The sequence below is a fragment of the Vicugna pacos genome, chromosome 23, assembly GCF_048564905.1.
Source record: "Vicugna pacos chromosome 23, VicPac4, whole genome shotgun sequence".
Lineage (NCBI taxonomy): Eukaryota > Metazoa > Chordata > Mammalia > Artiodactyla > Camelidae > Vicugna > Vicugna pacos.
Window position 1 is genome coordinate 31529215 of NC_133009.1, and position 18717 is coordinate 31547931.

Here is an 18717-nt window from a genome sequence, read left to right on the forward strand (position 1 = left end):
ATGTGGTATCACCTCACACCTGTCAGAAAGGCCATCATTCAAAAGTCCATGAATGATACATGCTGGAGAGGGTATGGAGAAAAGGGAGCCCTCTTACACTGTTGGTGAGGATGTAGTTTGGTGCAGCCACTATGGAAAACAGTATGGAGACTCCTCAAAAAACTAAGGATAGACTTACCACATGATCCAGCAATCCCATTTCTGGGTATATATCCGGAGAGAACTCTAACTTGAAAAAATACACGCACCCCAATGTTCATGGCAGCACTATTCACAATAGCCAAGACAGGGAAGCAACCCAAATGTCCATTGACAGATGACTGGATAACGAAGTTGCGGTATGTTTACACAATGGATTACTACTCAAATAAAAAAGAATAAAATAATGTCATTTACAGCAACATGGATGTACCTGGAGATTGTCACTCTAAGCGGAGTAAGCCAAAGAGAGAAGGAAAAACACCGTATGATATTACTTACTTGTGAAATCCAAAAAAAGAAAAGAAGAGGGCACTAATGAACTCATCTACAAAACAGAAACAGACGCACAGACATGGTAAACAATCTTATGGCTGCTGGGGAAAGGGGGTGGGAAGGGATAAATCTTGGAGTTTGAGATTTGCAAATGTTAGCCACTATGTATAAAAACAGATTTAAAAAATGTAAAAATACAGAAATAAAATTCAAAGAAAGAGGAAAAAAATTTCCTATGTTTTGCAGGAAACTCCAAAAGAAAATTAGCAAAGGATATGAATAGACATTTCTCCAAATAAGATATACAAATGGCCAATAAGCAAACAGAAGATGAGCAACATCACGAATAACTTGGGAAATGCAAACCAAAACCATGATGAGATCTCACTTTACACCCATTAGGATGGCTATTATCAAAGAAACAAACAAACATGTTGGCAAGGATGCAAAGAAACTGGAAACCTTGTGCCCTGAAGGTGGGTATGTAAAATGGTGCAGCTGCTATGGAAAACAATATGGCAGTTCCACAAAATACTAAGCATTGCATCACAAAACATACAGGAATTCCACTCCTAGGTACATACACAAGGAACTGAAAGCGAGGAATAGATTACACATTTTTTACGCCAATGTTCACAACCTCATTCACAGTAGCCAAAAGGTGGGAGCAACACAAATATCCATTGACAGATGAATGGATAAAGAAAAGGTGGTACACACATGCAATGGAATACTATTCAGCCTAAAGTAAAATGAACTGCTGATATATGCTACAACACAACTGAACCTTGAAGGCGTGAAGTAACTGAGAAAAAGGACAAATATTAAAATATTGTATGATTTCATTCACATGAGTTACTCAGAACAGAAGGGACATACAGATGTAAAGAATAGTGGTTACCAGGGGTAAGTGGAGGAGGGAATGGGGAGTTATTGTTAATGGGTACAGAGTTATAGCTTGGGATGATGAAAATGTTCTAAAAATGGACAGTAGTGATCATTGAACAATAGTGTAAATACATTTAGTGCTACTAAGTTGTACACTTGAAGGTGATTAAAATAGTAAATTTTGTTATATATTTTTTGCCAAATTTTTTAAAAGTAAAGAAAAAATTGACAACTTAGAAAGAGAATGAATAAAATATTTACAAGATGTCTACCCTGATGTTTCCCAAAACTACTGAAAGAAATGAGGAAAGACTTTATAAAAGAGCTGGAACACATCACTGATGAGAAGAATCAGCATTTACCATTTCACAATCACTATTACACCTAAAATCTAAATTATTGGCATTACTGATGTTAATGGAAATACAGACCGACTAGAAATTTCATACTCCTCTGGTTAGAATGGTTTCACTTCTTTAGAAAGCATGATGGAAGCTTCTTACAATAATAAACATATATTTGCCATATGACCCAGCAATTCCATTCCTGCGTATTTACTGAGGTGTAATGAAAATGCATGTTTACATGAAGATTTGTACATGAATGCTCATAGCAGCTATTAAACAAAAACGCTATTGAAAAGCAAAAACACAAGAACAGATCAACAGGTGAAAGAATCAACCAAATGCGGCACCCTGACACAAAGGCAAATCGATGCACTGGACTACAACTCAACAATACAAAGACCACCATGATTCATCCGTGCACATGCATCAGTCCAACACACAAGTTGTTGGCAGAAATAACCCAGCACAACAGAGTGTTGGGGAATGAGTCCCCATTGGTTTCTTGGGTTCCTGCACTTACTGTGAAGACGCACACCTCTTTTTCTGAATTATCTGTCAAGGATGTCTGTAGAGCAAATAGTCTTGAAAGATAGCGATACTGTCTCCCTTCATGACAGAAGATTTGGTTTTCTGTACAAAATAATAAAGAAACGTCTCCCTCTGAGGCAAAATCTGGGGAGATTTACCACTGGCTCCCTCGTAAGACTGAGTTTCACAGGTTCTGGGCCCCCGAGCTGTGACACAGACCCTCAGACCTAACGGGTGGGTGGGGCAGGCTTGGATTTCCTGGTTTGTTGGTCTTTTCTTGGCGACTGCTCTACCCTTTACTTCACATCGTCCCCTTCCCCACAACCCACAGAGGTCTGTTGCTCCAGGTTTGACCCTCTTGCAGTGTAGACAGCTGCTCTTGCTTGTTACCTGACACTTGTTAGTCTTCTGGTTTAAGGTCAGAAGGAAACTGTTTTGTTCTTGGCCCTTCCCATCGGCCCTCTCAGGCACCTTGTCCCTGAGTATGTGGTCAGGGAGGCTTTAGGGATGATGTCCTCCTCCAGTGGGCCCAGGATAGGTTTTTATCCCTCTTCTGCAGATGTAAAGATTTCTCTGTACCTCCCTCCCCACCTCCACCTGGAGTGTAACATTTCCTATGCCCGAGGCAACAGATCCGCTGCACTTCACCGAACGCTGGAAGGCGCTTGTTTGTAGGGGATGAGGGGAGGCGGTGGAGGTGGGGCTGTGTTCCGTTCTCCTGACAGATGTTGCTTGCTCCCCGCCCCAGGCTCACACCTTGAGGGAGACATTCTCAGGACTCTTGCCCCAACCCAGTCTTTCCCCTAAGGATTCCGTGAGGTCAATGGAGAAGAGACTGTTAAGTGGGCATGAGGTCTCCCTGTGCTTGAACGCCAGGGGTTCTGCACCCTCGGCCATGTAACTTACCTGACTCCTTGTTATTTTAAGAGTGGAAAAGATGCTCTTTTCAGCTTTCAAGACCCTAAGCGGAAGCTGCAAGTCTAAGTCATGCCATTTAAGACACGTTCAAAGCATCCAGCTACATGACTTTTCTTTCACGTGTAATCTGTGTCGTTGTCAGGATCTTAAATGCTATTTCCAATTAAATGGTAAGACTTTTGTTCTAGTGTCATTTAAATTTAGCTCATCAAACAAGGTGAAATGAATGTATTGCAGGCATAACTAAATCATTTGATGTCCTGATAAAGAGGTGGTTTCTGATTCACTGTTCGCAAAGAAGCTAAAAGGAAATGTATAAGTTGACAGCAGACAGACTACTAAATTTAATTTTTATTTTATAACAATGTTTGATTTTGACATATAATGAGAAAAGATCAAAACACTAATGACACTGCTAGAATAAAACTTGCTTCACTCCTACCTGTTTATACAGACGATTTCTCAGTATAAAGGAAGATAAGAATAAATGCTGAATACTCTCCTTCTAGCAATATATAGTGTTCATCTTTGAATTCCTGAATTATTTGGAAATATAAGCCTCATCTAGGGTACTGAGAAATACATTTCCAATAAGCTGAATTGGTCAGCTGGGTACAACTAAAACCTGTAATGATATCTCAATCCAGGAAAAAACACCTAGAATCCACAGAAAAATTTTAAAGATAATAAATAGAGATATATGTTGTTTCCTCTAAGAAGCATGATAGGGTAACTAATAAATAAAAAAATAAAATTTGAAGCATTCAAATGTGAGGACAAAATACTAGAACCAAGGAGAAATGCAAAAATATAAATTCAAAAGTGAAACTGTTCAAGTTTCCTAATAATACATAAGATACTGTTTATTTTTAAATTGATGAATACAGGTGTCAAAATAAATGGTATACAGCTTACACTGGCTACAGTGTAAAGCATGTCACAGCAGAATCATTTTAAAATGTCAAAGATTTACAGGATATTGGGGACTCATTCTCGCCAATATTTAAAAGTACTTTAACAACTGCAGGTAACAAATTAAAATTGTGATAAAGGTACACAGACTACAAAACTATTTTAGGAATACACGACTAGATTTTTTTAAGAGCCCTGAAGTAAGACACCCCATTGCTCCTGCCGTCATAAGAAAAGGAGACAGAGGTACACATTCTAAACTTTCCCCTGGTAGGGGTGTTACTAGTCCTGAGCACAAGCCCCCAGACTGTAAGAGAATCAAAGGAGGTAGGGGCTTAAACTGTGAATAAATCTGTCATCTAGCCTGATGGTTGACAATTTGCTTAACTTTTATCCCACTCAACCACCGCTGTTTCATGTAAATAGAATCAGGAACATGGTATTACTTGGCCTTTCCTGAGCACTTCCTTGCAACGACTGGTCCAAGGACCCAAGACTATGGAATTCATCATTTACACATTTGTGAACCCAGAAGACAATGTATGGATTTTGGCCACCTGCCACTTAAATACTAATGTCTTTGGCATTATGGGAGAAACATCTTAAAATTTAGAAAATGCTGGAGGAAATCTAGTATTACTAATTGATGAATTTAAAATCTTGACTAACGTGGTGCGCTCATTCATCCTGAGCGCCCGTTCTATCACCAGGGAGCGCGGTTTATCAGGAGTTCTCAGCATCCGGGCTCAGGATGCCATGTGTCTTTTCCTGTATTTATTACTTCATGATAAAAGATTAATGTATCATTTACTACTTGACTAAGTGACTCATTAACTGGTTTTACTATTTGAGACTGTAGCATTATTCTTTCCAATGCTGGCAGACCGTCCCACGGTGTGTGCCGGTGGGCTGACTTCACTCTCTCCTGCTATAGAAAGGGAAACTCCATCTTCACCCAAACCCTGGTAGCCAGAGTGCAGGCAGGTGATCCCAAATTACTCAAGCTGATGGTCCAGCTGGAACATTTCTGCTTGAGCACGCAGTACAAGAAGCAGAGACACCGGGAGGACGGGACACTCCGGCAGCAAGGAGGGCAGGGCACCCACAGCGGGAGTGGAAGGGTTCTGACTAGACCGTTCTTGCTGAAGTCGATCCCTGACTCCAGTTCCTGCTAAGGGAGAGTACTGGAGATCAACACAAGCCCTTCCTTTCCAAGCCTGATGTCCAGTCCTCCGAGTAGGTATGCAGGCGCCCAGCTACCTAAGCTGACTTACTAAGACAATACCATTCAGCGCTTCACAACTCAACAGAGGTTTCAGAATACATAAGCGTACTACTTTCACAGCCTGGCCTGTGATTTATTAATGATTATTTAAAGAGGATCTCAGTGCAAAATTGACAACCACCATCACCCTTAAATGCTTATTAACACTATTACCGGAAATTAACAGAACTTATTTCAATAAACTTAACCCCAGATATTATACGTGTGTTGTTTTAATTCAGCTTCAGATTAAGTTTATATTCAGAGCGTATATTATACGAAAAATACGTAAGTTTAAATATGACAGTAAAGACCCGTAAAAGAGATGTTCATATTATAAGGGGCACATGAAAACTGATTTCTTGACGCAGCAGGAAAATCTCAACCTCTGCCTCATTTTCACCCTCTCCATGAATGGTGAGCAAACTTACCCTATTTAATTTTTTCTTTCTCATTCTCTGCTACTACATGTCCTTGACATGTCTCTTCTTATGTAAGATACGGTTTTATGATTATGAAATGGAATTTGTATGAATTGTAATAAGCAGGGAAAAAAAGCTCTACCCAAATAGGGCTGTACGTCTTAGCAGATTTCCTAAAATATGCTCTTTCATGTGTATTTTTTGACTGTCCACATCTGGAGCTTTTATTTGATCAATCATCTGGCATTTCTCTCTTCTTCCCAATCCTTGTTCTCCTCATTCACTACTGTCTGTCCAAGTTCATCAGTAGATAGTTTCACTTTGCCCTCAGTTGACTTGATCTTTCCTCTAATGTATTATTCTGTTTTATTCAGCTTCTCAGTGTTTTTCGCACATGGCTTAGCAATTTTCCAATTACTAATATCCGTCTTCTTACCATTTCTACCCTTAGTCCAGATTCTGTGCTGTAGCCAATGTAAGTTCATGTCCTCTTCCATTTGAGATACTATCGCATACTCGGATAGGAAGGATACAAGTTTCCCCATTTCCAAGTTAAACTGCCTAACTTTCTTCATAGAATATTGTTGCATGTTGCCCATTACTTGTGTACTACTGACTTAGTCAAAATTCTCGTTATAGCTTTTCCATCCCCAGAAGTGGAAAAAACTTCTAATCATGGATGTAAAAATTTACCATCAATTGTGTTCTGAACATCATGATTGCACTGGTACACTTCTTACTGTAGCAACTTCAGTGTTTTTTTTATAATCTTCCTTCCTCTCAAATCCTTATTTAGCATCTCACTGAATTACAGCCTACAAGTCCACAAGTAATAATTAAGAATTGCTGATTTTATGTCCTAATTTCACCTTTTTTTCTTGTTTGTATTTTAATGTGATTTGTGGCTTCATATTTATTTCTGTTAAGGTTAATCCTAATGGGCTCAGGTTTTAGTCTTTATTTGTTGACTGACCTGGGACAAATCACCGTGGGCCTTCATTCTCTCCCTAGTTGTATGATGCTGGGAAACTTCCCTGCCTCAATTCCTTCATTTGCAGTGAGGATTATGTACTTCAAGTCCTTCTGCAGTTAATTAATGAAATAAAACACGATCAGTGCTTGCAGTGTTAACTGTTTGATATATATTTACTACTGTATAAAAACACATTTTAAAAAAATCTATTCAGTTTTTCAATTAGACAAAATTTTGCCATGAAGTGCTCTATTATCCATGTCTGCACTGTGACATGTGCAATTTGGGTTTCTGCAGTCTTTTAGTTTCTGGTGGTTGCTGTAATAATTAACCACCAATGAGGTGGCTTAAAACAGTAGAAATTTATTCTGTCACAGTTCTGGAGGACAGAAATTTCAAAACCGAAGTGTTGGCAGAACTGTACTCCCTCTGGGGCAGGATAGGGCAATTTCTTCTTTGCCCCTAAGCTGTGGGAGACTGCAGGCTTTCTTTGACTTGTGACCTCATCACTCCCACCTCTACTTCAATGGCTACATTGTTTTCTCCTATTTTGTCAAATCTCCCTTTGCTCACTCTTGTAGGGACTCTCATTGGATTTAGGGTCCTCATGGATAATACAGAATTAAATGCCTCCTCTCAGAATCTTTAACTTAATCACATCTTGGCTAGGTAAGGTAATATTCACTGTTTACCTGTGTAGCAATTACAGGTTCTGGGATTAAGACGTAGACATATCATTGGATGCCTATTATTCAGTTTAATATGTCCACCAATGGCATCACAGTTCCAATCACAGACACAGAGAACACTTATCAGAGGAGGGTCTAAGAAGGACTGCTGCATTTACAATTGGAACATGTTTGCCACTATTCATATTATTGGTGGTATAATGAAAATGACACTACTTGGTAGCCAGGATATCAGCTGGGATATCCGGGAACTTACTCAAGACTTTAACTGGCTACACAAAGCTGGGCAAGTGAACTCAACTCTCTGAGTCTTCAGTTTCACGTATAAAATTAGGGGCTTCTCCTTGATTATTCTTCAATTATTTTCAGCAATAATTTCATATTTGCATAATTTATTCAGATGATCTATAAAAAATGACCTGATCTTTTCCTTATGATCTAAATTAAACTTTAAAATCCAATAGATCACTTTATGCCTGCATATATATGATGATATGATATGAGTAAAATAAGAACTACATGGAATTTATGAGATGAGCAAAATAATCAGTAATTGCTATACAAATTCCAGAAAGTGACTGATTGGCTCTAATTCAGAAGATCACAGGTTTCACAGAGGAAGTCTGGGAGGAATCAGGTAGAGACAAAATAAGAAAAACCAGACAGAAATAGTTTGGCCAAAACCTGCTGTTCAAAAAGCCCTCCATGGTTCTGGTACGTCAAAGGACATTTATTAAGTACCTTTAGGAACTGAGTATTCTGCTGTTAAAATGATTAACTGGGATTTAACAAAACTTAAAGAAAAAAGCTGAAACTTATGTATTATCACTGAAAAGTGATGGGTTGTAAAGCAAACTGATACACTGTAAACTTCAGTAATTTAATGAAATTGAAAGCGCTGCTTTATCTTCACAGTAACGCTGCAAAGTCATGGGAATTAATTCTATACTAAGTCACGGGACATAAATTCTACTTATGAATTGATCAGAGGGTAAAATATAGAACTTTAGTATGTTTATTTCCATTTATCATATCATATATATATGATATACAAACCAAACCAAATACATACATTGCCTGTTATGACCTCATCACTCAGGTAGATTCTAGAAAACATTTTATGTCCTCAAGAAGCCAACAGTAAGGCAAACATAATGCATCATGTTACAAAAAATGGAGACTGATACAGAAATATTTCTGAATGCATAAATAGATCAGAGAGTAGAACAGATGTTTAGGATTACTGAAAGCAACATTTATATGGAGACCATTTTGGTTCCCATGGGACCCTTTATCTAGGTGATTTTTAAGTATCTGTATGTAGCTAAGTCATTTGTTTCCCCTTTATTTGGGATATTCAATCCAAGCCAATGGGAGAATTAGAGTGATGCTTACCAAGTTGGAAATGTTTAAAAATGACATTACTTCTGAAGCGCACCTCCTCATTTATAGGATTATTTGACTTGTTCACTCTACATCAGGTTACACACACTTACTAAGCGACAGTCACCATTAACAGTAATGACAGAAATAACTTTCCTATGTCAGGGTTGGTTTTTTCTTTCCCTGTCACAAATAACCTTAGAATGGAATGTGTAAATTCCCATTCCCATTTCACATCTGACGTTTAGAAAAAGTATGCCCCCGTCACAGAGCTACGTGTCAGAAGTGTGGAATGTACTCTTAGTTTTACTTTCTTATCCTTCTGTCTATGCAAATTCGACCACAGTGAGCTGTGATTAGACTTACTTGTGTGGGATGCTTTACCTACAAATGAACCAAGAGTGGAAGAGTAATCATAGCACGTACGGGAGGCTGTGAATATTTTGACAAAATACTGAGGGGTGGGGGAGACAAAAAACAAGTCTCATCTCTCTCCAAAATCGGATGCATTCACATTTGAAACTTTCTCTAATAAAGCAAGTCAATGATTTCTCTTTGTTTCTCAACAGGGGGAGGATCAGGAAATTAAATCCCTTTCCTGTTCTTCTGCGTTGATAACATAATCTGAGGATGCTCTAAGAAAAAGAAATGCGTTACTTCCTTAAAAAAAGGAGAATAAAGAAATGTACACTATAACATGTGAGGAAGACACTATCTTTCAAGAGAGAAAACAGTACAAAGACAATTATAGCTGGCAGCATTAAGGTCCGCTGGTGCCTGGTTTTCTAGCTGGCAGGTAATTCAAAAATTCTATCATTAGAATGAGAGGAAGAAGAACAAAAACACTGAATCACCAAATAACTATGAGGAAAATAAGCCCACTCGACTGCTTGGTATTTATTTGGCTGTCAATGTTGATGAAGGTATATTTTTTCTAATATTGATTATAGTAAAACATTTAAAACATGTATTGCCAAAACACTGAAACCATAAAACCAAATTATTATAATGCAATGAACTGGAAAGAAATACCCTTTCTTAGAGGAGTCAGCCAAAAAGAGTACAATTGAACAATTTATAGAAAATGGGACTCAAATAGCTTCATTAGAAAAAAAAAAAAACAAGTCCTTCATTCTGCTAAATTGAAGGCTGTAGAGGGTATTATCTTGTCTATTTCTGAATGTATTTTATATGTAAAATGAAACCAAAATGCTCAGTACACACATTAGGTTATGAAATTATACCTAAGGCAGGTACATTATATCCTTAGTGTATTATTCTTTCTCAAAATTTGTAGAATTTTGTCAGTGTAATTTCCCTCCATTTACAAAGTATCAGTAGTCCAGAAATTCTAAGAAAAACAATCTAATGGTTCCAACTTGAAGACCGATCTATATACTAAAAAATTATTTTTCAGACTCCAAAGTTAGTTACAAACTATTTTCTGGATAAAACTAAATGAAATAGTCTTGACTTTCTACACATATTTTACCAGTGAAACTGGGCATATGCAAATGTTTCTAATTGTTGTTTTTCTGTTTGGGAAGCACCATATTGATGCATTTATATAAACAACTAGAGCGCTGAGGCATAATCACCCACCACATCATTTTAATTGCTCTTTAAAAGCCCTAAACTCTCTGTTCAAATGTAACTAGTTAGGAAGAGCAGAGCTGCTGCATGAACTCATGAACGTCAAGTTCAAGTAGCAAGATTCTAGGTTCTATTTTCTAAATAGAAGTGAAATAAGTAAAATATACAAGTGATCGGAAATGTTTTCCAGTCCTACAATTAGAAGACCATCAGTCACTATTCTGAATGTCTTCTTAGGATGCCTCAGCGTTTTATATATGCAGGGACTAGCTGACCATCAGTATGTGAATCAATGTGACCAACATGGAGTCTTCTTCTACAGATACAAACATATATTCATTTATATACCTTTAACCACTACAAGTGCTCCACATTACACTTGCAGAATTTTGTAAAGCAAAGTTTATGCTTTATTAGTTTTCATAAAGATATTTCCTTAAGTTACAAAATGATGAAATGATTTTTTTCACTAGAGAAAAAATATGCTTGAGTAGAAACTTTTATTTTCTACAATGTATTTTTATACATTACAGAAATTAAACTATTCTCTAGGGGAAATAATCCATTAATGTTTATTATATATAAATTTCAACAATAAATTAGAGGACTAATGTATTCCTACAGAGTATAAATGCCTCATGAACTGTATAAACAAACTACTGTTCTTGGTAAAATTCTTTAATGAGAGAAACTAAAATATTCTTCTTGTAAGTATGTCATGATTGTGATATCATACATCACAAACGCTGGTTAGTAAACTTCAAAGAAGGATCAAGAACGTTGGATAGTTATAATATGAACAGTAATAATATGAGCCAGTCTCAGGCTATCAATATGAGTCTGTATCACAGAAAATATCTTATAGCATATAGACACTTAAAAATTAGTTATGCTTGATGATACACCATGGTATAAACTCTTATTTATGGCTGTATTTAATTTTATTTTCTCTATATGGAAAAATCTGTTCTTATTTTGATGCAGTGTTTCTGTGACTAATAACATGAAGTTAGAAGCCAGAAAAAAAACTCATACTGCTAAATTTTGTATTATGCATGTATATATTTTGTTCAAATATGATTTAAAGAGACCTAACAAAATATGCACAATGTCAAAACATTTTTAAATATTTTTAATAAGGAAAAATTATAGTTAAGGAAATTATGTTGTTAGAAACTAGATGACATTTTCAAGAGTCACAGTTCATCAGACTGCAAAGTGCCTTCTGTTAGTAGTATTCTTTCTCTGACACCATAGACTTCAGACATGATCTCTAACAGTTTATACTACCGATACATTATTTTATGATTCTGGATGGAACAGTAGGAAAAACACAAGACGTGATTTTAAATGGCTCATAAAACTATTTGGTTAGAGATACTGTAAACAAAAATCTGTAAGCCAATATGCTGATTCATGACCGACACACTGAGATGTCATTCAATAAGGTAGGGCAGGAAATACAATAAAGGAGACGTAACAGAGCACTGAACATGTATCATTTAATTATAAAAACAGATTATTAAGAAAAATGAGAAAAGCTAAGATATGTGTGAGTGAAAAAACACGCCGAAGGAAAGGAAAAGTGCAAGGATACAAATAAAGTAGGAGCCTAGAGCTGATTTGTTAGGTAGCACCTCAAACAGACGAGGTAAATAGGGCCTGGTTTGTTTTCATTCTTTGTTTCATTATTTTGATCCTCAAATAGCATTATTTTTCTACTTTATAGTAGAAAACTGAAGCTTGTAGATTTTATTCACAATCGTAACAGGGATAGCTACGTTATCTCCCTGCCCCTGACTGCCTGGAGTAAACACAGGTCAATTTAATGAAAGAGTTGCCATTGTTTTAGGTTATATATGTGAAATTCTACCTAATTTAAAAAAGATCAATTATATTATTTATTTATACTTATATATATATATAACTTTCCACATAAAAATATTTAGGTATCACTATAATATATAAATAACATACATTGTTTGAGCATGTGATACATACCAAACTTTAATTTACCTCATTATATTATTATAGCACTCTTACTTTTCTACACGAGAGACATGAGACAGAAGGAGATTGATTAAATTGTCCAAGGTCACAAACCTAGGAACTGCCGGCTCTGTGACTAGATCGCAGTTCCGTACGGTTCCCACCACAATGCGTGTCGCACTGCCTGCTATCCTAGTCACTGTGCCCTTTACTCGTATCCATTTATTCCATACGGAGGCCCCTGGCGCCCTTCAAGTGTTCCTGAATTTAGTATGAAAGAGTATTTTTATATTAACAGATCTTTATTGAAAGGACAGCTATATGTGAAATACAAATATTATACCAAATGTAGTAAGATGTATGGTTATTATGGTAAAATAATATTAATGATAAATGAAGAGATTAATAATGGACACTTGCATTTGGGACACCTAGCGCCTACTTTCCCTTCTTCTGAACAGAGCGTCTTTTTGCAAACCTTTCTCTTTCTCACTGTGGGCTTCCTGAGTGTTCTTTCTCCCCGAGCAAGGGGACATGAGTTGGCGGCTGTTTCTCTGTTTGGCCTCTTTGAATAGAGTAGATTTCTACTGGTTGCTTACAAAAGCCACTAATAACACACGTACATAGAATGTTTCTTATATAATTACTACAATATCTCAATGTCTAGAAGAGTTTTCCATCAGTTTATAGATATAAACATTTTGCACATAAAGTACCTTGATACCACCGATGCACATATGTTTACTTTGTATTTAACAAGTTAAAGTGTCACCAAAACTGGTACCAAATGCCTATACATTTAAAAAATTTTTGCCTTTATCCTCCGACATGAAAAAAACACTTTATTGCATTTGTATTAAGCAGTTTTTGCCAATGGAGTAGGGATGTCTACATTCCATTAATTCTCCTCCTCAGGACCTTCGAACTGGCTATTTCTTCTGTTCAAAACTCCCTGCCCACAATGTCTGCCTTATACTTTCATTAGACTCCTAATAAAATGTCTCTTTATTAAACTGACCTCCCAGACCACATTTAATTAAATAACACTCACTACTGTCACTATTTTCTTAGAACCTTTATTTTCCTTCATAGCTCCTATTTACTATCTGCTGTACATTTAACTTTTGTCAATTTATGTAACCTCAAACCTCACCCCAAACACACACTAGACTAAAAGCCCCAAGAACAAGGCATATTACCAGCACAGGGTGTGTACAGTATTAACGATGTGGTGAGTATATGAACAAGAACCTCATTCCTGACTATCCATCTTGAATAAGCCAGACACAGTGTGGATTTCTTTATGAAAAAAATAGTATCAGAGAAAGCTAGGAATGGATCAAAGTTTGGATTCTTGCCTACACAGCACCAAATATATGGCTTCCCTCACAAATGACCTACTACTGTATAAGATTAAATATTTTTGATGACATCATATGCTTTATAATCATGGATCCGATCTGTGTCTCGTTCCAAGGCAAAGGCTGAAATACTCACTGCCCAAGCCAAGATTATCTTCCGGTATCCTGCAGTTCTCTGCCCTGATGAGCCGGGCTAAAGGCGAATCCCGTGCCTACGGGCCTGTTTCCTTACTTGCATCTTACAGCTACGCCCACTGGTATTTGTACTTATTAAAGGTGAAACAGAACAGGCTGTTAGTAACCTCTTCCAGATGAACTCTGTCCCTTTCCCAGTCACCTAGACCCTCTCCTTTCTCTTCTAATCTTTCCTCTCTTCCTCTCCAAAGGCTAACATAATCTTACCAACGTGTGCATGCATTTAACAATGATGTAAAAATCTCTTTGCTGAAAATCATCTTCCATTTCTTCACTACAAAAATCCTTGAGGCAAGGCAAACTGAAGCAAAGCAAGATATCTAGGTGCTGGAAATGTGATATTGAGAGTCTGGGCACCAAACAAACGGAGCATATTTGTATCTCAATAAAGTGTGAAGCCTGGCTAGCTGAAGGCCTTTGTGAAATGTGTCCTCCTTGCCCTTAATAACAAATAGCAGAAATCAGGAGTTTGGGATTAACACATACACACTACTACATTTACAATAGATAACCACAAGGACCTACTGTATAGCACATGGAACTATACTCAGTATCTTGTAATAACTTATGATGGAAAAGAATCCAAAAAATAATCTATCTTTCTGTCTATCTGTCTGTCTGTCTTTCTATCCATCTATGTACCTATTTGAATCACTTTTCTGTATACCTGAAACTCACACATTATACATCAACTATGCTTCCAATAAGAAAAAGAAAAGAGAAAAAAACACAGAACAGACATTTTGTGGTTCTACTTGTGGAACTAACAGTGTCTGTTTAAAATCCCTGGAAATGTTGTGGGGATCTTGCTACCTCCTTAAAAATAGAGACGTTTAAAGAGCAACTCCAATTTACAGAGAAGTAGAACCAGAGCCGAAATACGTGGCTAAGAGACTTCACTTCTGTGCAGCTTATTATGTGAACCAGTGCTTCTCTCTTCGTTTAAGCAAACTAAGTATTTTGTTTACGCATCTGAATCACCCTAATTGGTCCTTTGCTGACATGAATTGAGAACAAAGATTTACTTTAAAGGTTTTATGAAGAATCACAGTACCCTATACCAAACTTCCACTTACTTAACAAAATGAGCTTAGCAAAGTCTGATTTCAAATCTGTCCATGTTCTTTTGTAAAATGTTTAGCAATGTTTGTTATCTAAATGAAAAGTCACAATTGGAGGATAAAAATGATGCACATGTTGATATGCCAGACCACTTTATCTGGCATGTAACTTTAACTTCTGTATTTTAAACACACAAAAGCATGTGAAATGTTTGTGGGGAATAATTAAACGTCTGTTCTCTAAACTGGCCCCCCCAAAACCTGTCCACATCCACAGCAAACTGTGTCTAGGAGGAGGTGGGCATGATTAGGGAGCCTCTCAGGAGTGGACTTGAGGCGCCAGAGATCTGAGTGCCTGGGGGGCATCCCCACCGAACCTGTCCCTGGTACAGTTAGTGAACGAAGTTTTGGAACCAGCAGAACAGAAGGAGTGTCACAGCCACAAATTTGAACCCACAACCTGGCAACCACGCTACAGGGCTCCAGCCCAATTGAGGGGAAAATAAAAGCAAACCAGACAATATATATATATCTATATATCTCAAGATCTGAACATTCACTATGTGAGTGGCATTCCTCTCCTTCTGTAGGATGAGCTTGCTTTTGGGGACTAGTAAATAAGCTCCCATGTTTCCATCACTATCCTCAACACATGCCCAGCTTTGCACAGAGATCTCATTATAAACCTTAGCTCTCCTACTGGAGACCCGTCTCACAGGCACACTGAACCCCTCCGTCACCCCCGTCAGAGGCTGGTACCACACCTGATCTCCTGTGCTTTTCAGTGCAGTTATGGCCCATCTTGCCCTGCTCTGCTGTGAGGAAGTGCGGCAGGGGTTGGATGGAGCTTGGATATGGAGACAGTCAATAGGGTCTTTAAGTTGTGTGGCCATTTGTGACCAATATTCCCACAGCCATTTTCCTCTGTGGTTCCACAGTGTCTGAAGGGTCTACTGAGTCTGTAATAGGGAAGGAGAAATGTAGCTTCACATGAGATCTGTTCCTTGGGCTCTAACCCTGGGCTTAGTCATGCTGGTTCTGCACTTTCTGTAGAAGAATGCTGCCTGAAGCCTCAAATATAAGGATAGCCCACTCCCAAGGCTCTGACCTTTATGGGCGTGATACTTTCCCATTCATATAAAGATAAACAGTTGCAGAATATAAAATAACATTTGTCTTGTTGCAGATTTACAGGGACACCATGACTGACCAGACAGCTGCAAGAACAAATGATTCAGACACCAAGAATTTTCCAACAACAAATTACACCACGTCCCCTTTTCAGTATAAAAGGAGCCTGAAATCTGACTTGGGGAAGATGGTTCTCCAGAACATTAGTCTGCCATCTTCTCGGTCTGTTGCTTTCCAAATAAAGTTGTTATTCCTTGCCCCAACACCTTGTTTCCTAATTTATTGGCCTGTTGGGTGGCGAGGAGAGTGAGTTTGGACTCGGTAACAAGTTCATGTCTTTCTCCTAATTTTCCTGAGTTTTTCCTTCTGAGTTTTTTGGAACCCACTCAGGTTGAGTCTTCTTACTTTCAAAACCATTCATTTGAACTAGAACTTCTGACAAATACTTCATATCTCAGCAAGCCAATCCTCTGATCAAAGAGTGGAGAGATATTTACTTTTTATGACTATAAAGGAAATATGAGCCTTAGACACAATGGTCTGGATATTTCCTTGATAGAGAAGAAAATAACTCATTCCTTCCTTTTCATAGTTATGAAATACTAACTGCAAACTAATTTCTCGGGAAATTTTCTTGTTATATTTCAAATAAATTACCCTACTATACTTATATTGCCTTTATATTTTTGCATGATGTCTGTAAATTGACAAGTATGCTAATATGTGTTATATGCAAGTAGATTAAATGTTAAGATAAAGATTTTTCCATATTACATATTGAATAATTTTATTTTAACTAGATTTTGGTTACTCATTACTTTTCTCTCTTGATCTGGGTCTGCTCTGGTAAGGTAAATCAAGAATTGATTATACTTGCTTTAACAGAAGTAAACTGAATTGCCTTAAGCCCCAGAGAGATACTCCTTTGATCTTAGATCATGAAGGGATAGAGTCACATAAACAGAACAGATTATATAAATCTATGAGCAAGGCAAACATAACAGGCCTGGATATGCTAAAGCAGGGACTACTGATTTAAGTTTGTTTTCCCATGACTACATTAACTAGACTTCTCAGTATACCAAGATGCTAATACTGAGGCCAAACCACTGATACCGGTATTTGGATATTGATTTTATATTCAGAATTAATTGAAAAATTAGGGAAATAAAATTGTAGCATACTTGAAACACAATTTTTCAATATAACAAATTTCATGGAAAACAACCATTATTAGCATAAATATTAGATGCACATTGGGAAAGAGAGCCACCTTTGCACGGCTGCATAGGAGTGTGCTTTGGGTCAGGGGCAAATCCCTGCCTGGGGATAAAGAGCCCCACCCTCACAGCCTGCGCTGGGCATTTCAGCCTGATGTGCTCTTCTTTGTTCTGCTTCATGTGTGTGCATCACGTGGAACAACCCCACAACTACATCTGCTCCCCGTGAGACAGGAGGGAAGGGGGCAGGGCACAACCACCGAAGAAATGACACAGACACTGAGGATAGGACAAACTGGTTAGAACCAAGATGGCAGAAGACTGGACTTCCAGTAGAAACAGATGACATGGAATTTAATATTAAAATGTTTAAAATATTAAAATTGTGGATAGTGTTAGTAAAGATATGAAATGATAGAAATATGAGTAGTACATAGTTTTCTTATCAGAAATTTTATTTCTTATAAAAAAAAACAACATCCAAGGCTAAAATGTCTTGCTGATTAGTTTGTGTGACTACCTCCTATGGGTTGAACTGTGTCCTCCCAGGATTCACATGTTAAGTGCTTTCACCCAGTACCACTTCAGAATGTGGTCTTATTTGGGGATAGGGGTGTTGTAGCTGCAGTTAGTTAAGATTTCATGATCTTGGAGTAGGGAAGGGCTCTAATCCGGTATGACTGACATCCTTATAAAGAGGAGAAATTTGGACACAGGCACACAGGCAGGAAGAACACTATGTTAAGGTGGAGGCTGAGATCTGGGGGAGGTGTCTATGAGCCAGGAAGTGTCAAAGAATGCCAGCAAACCTCCAGCACCTAGGACAGAGGCATAAGAGATTTTTCAGAGCCCTCAAAATGAAGAAATCTTGCTAACCAACCTCAAAATGACACCTTATTCTTGGACTTCTAGCATTCAGAACTGAGAGAATAAATTTTGTTATTATTATCAATGCACGGTCTTCTGTAGAGATAGACTTGAAATCTCCACACATTGCTAAAGTTTACCTAACCCATCCTCTACTAAATAATTCACTGCTGTATCATTATCTTCTTAACTTTTTTTAAACCTTCTATCTATAAATATTTGGGTATAAATAACCCTCCATAATCCCTACTACAAAGTTATCTTTCTTATCACTTCATTTTTAACACATTACTAGCATGTACCCTCTTTCTCAAAGATTCTCAACTATCCACGTCTTAGGGATATTATTGTAAAGAAACTTCTCTAAGTTCACCATTTAAGTAACTAATCATCGTATCCTTTTTATTCAGCAGCTATAGTAATTCTTTTAAAAACATTTCTTCAAGTGGTCCTTTTTTGGAAACCATAGTTAAAATAGAATCCCAGTCACACAATGATCCAT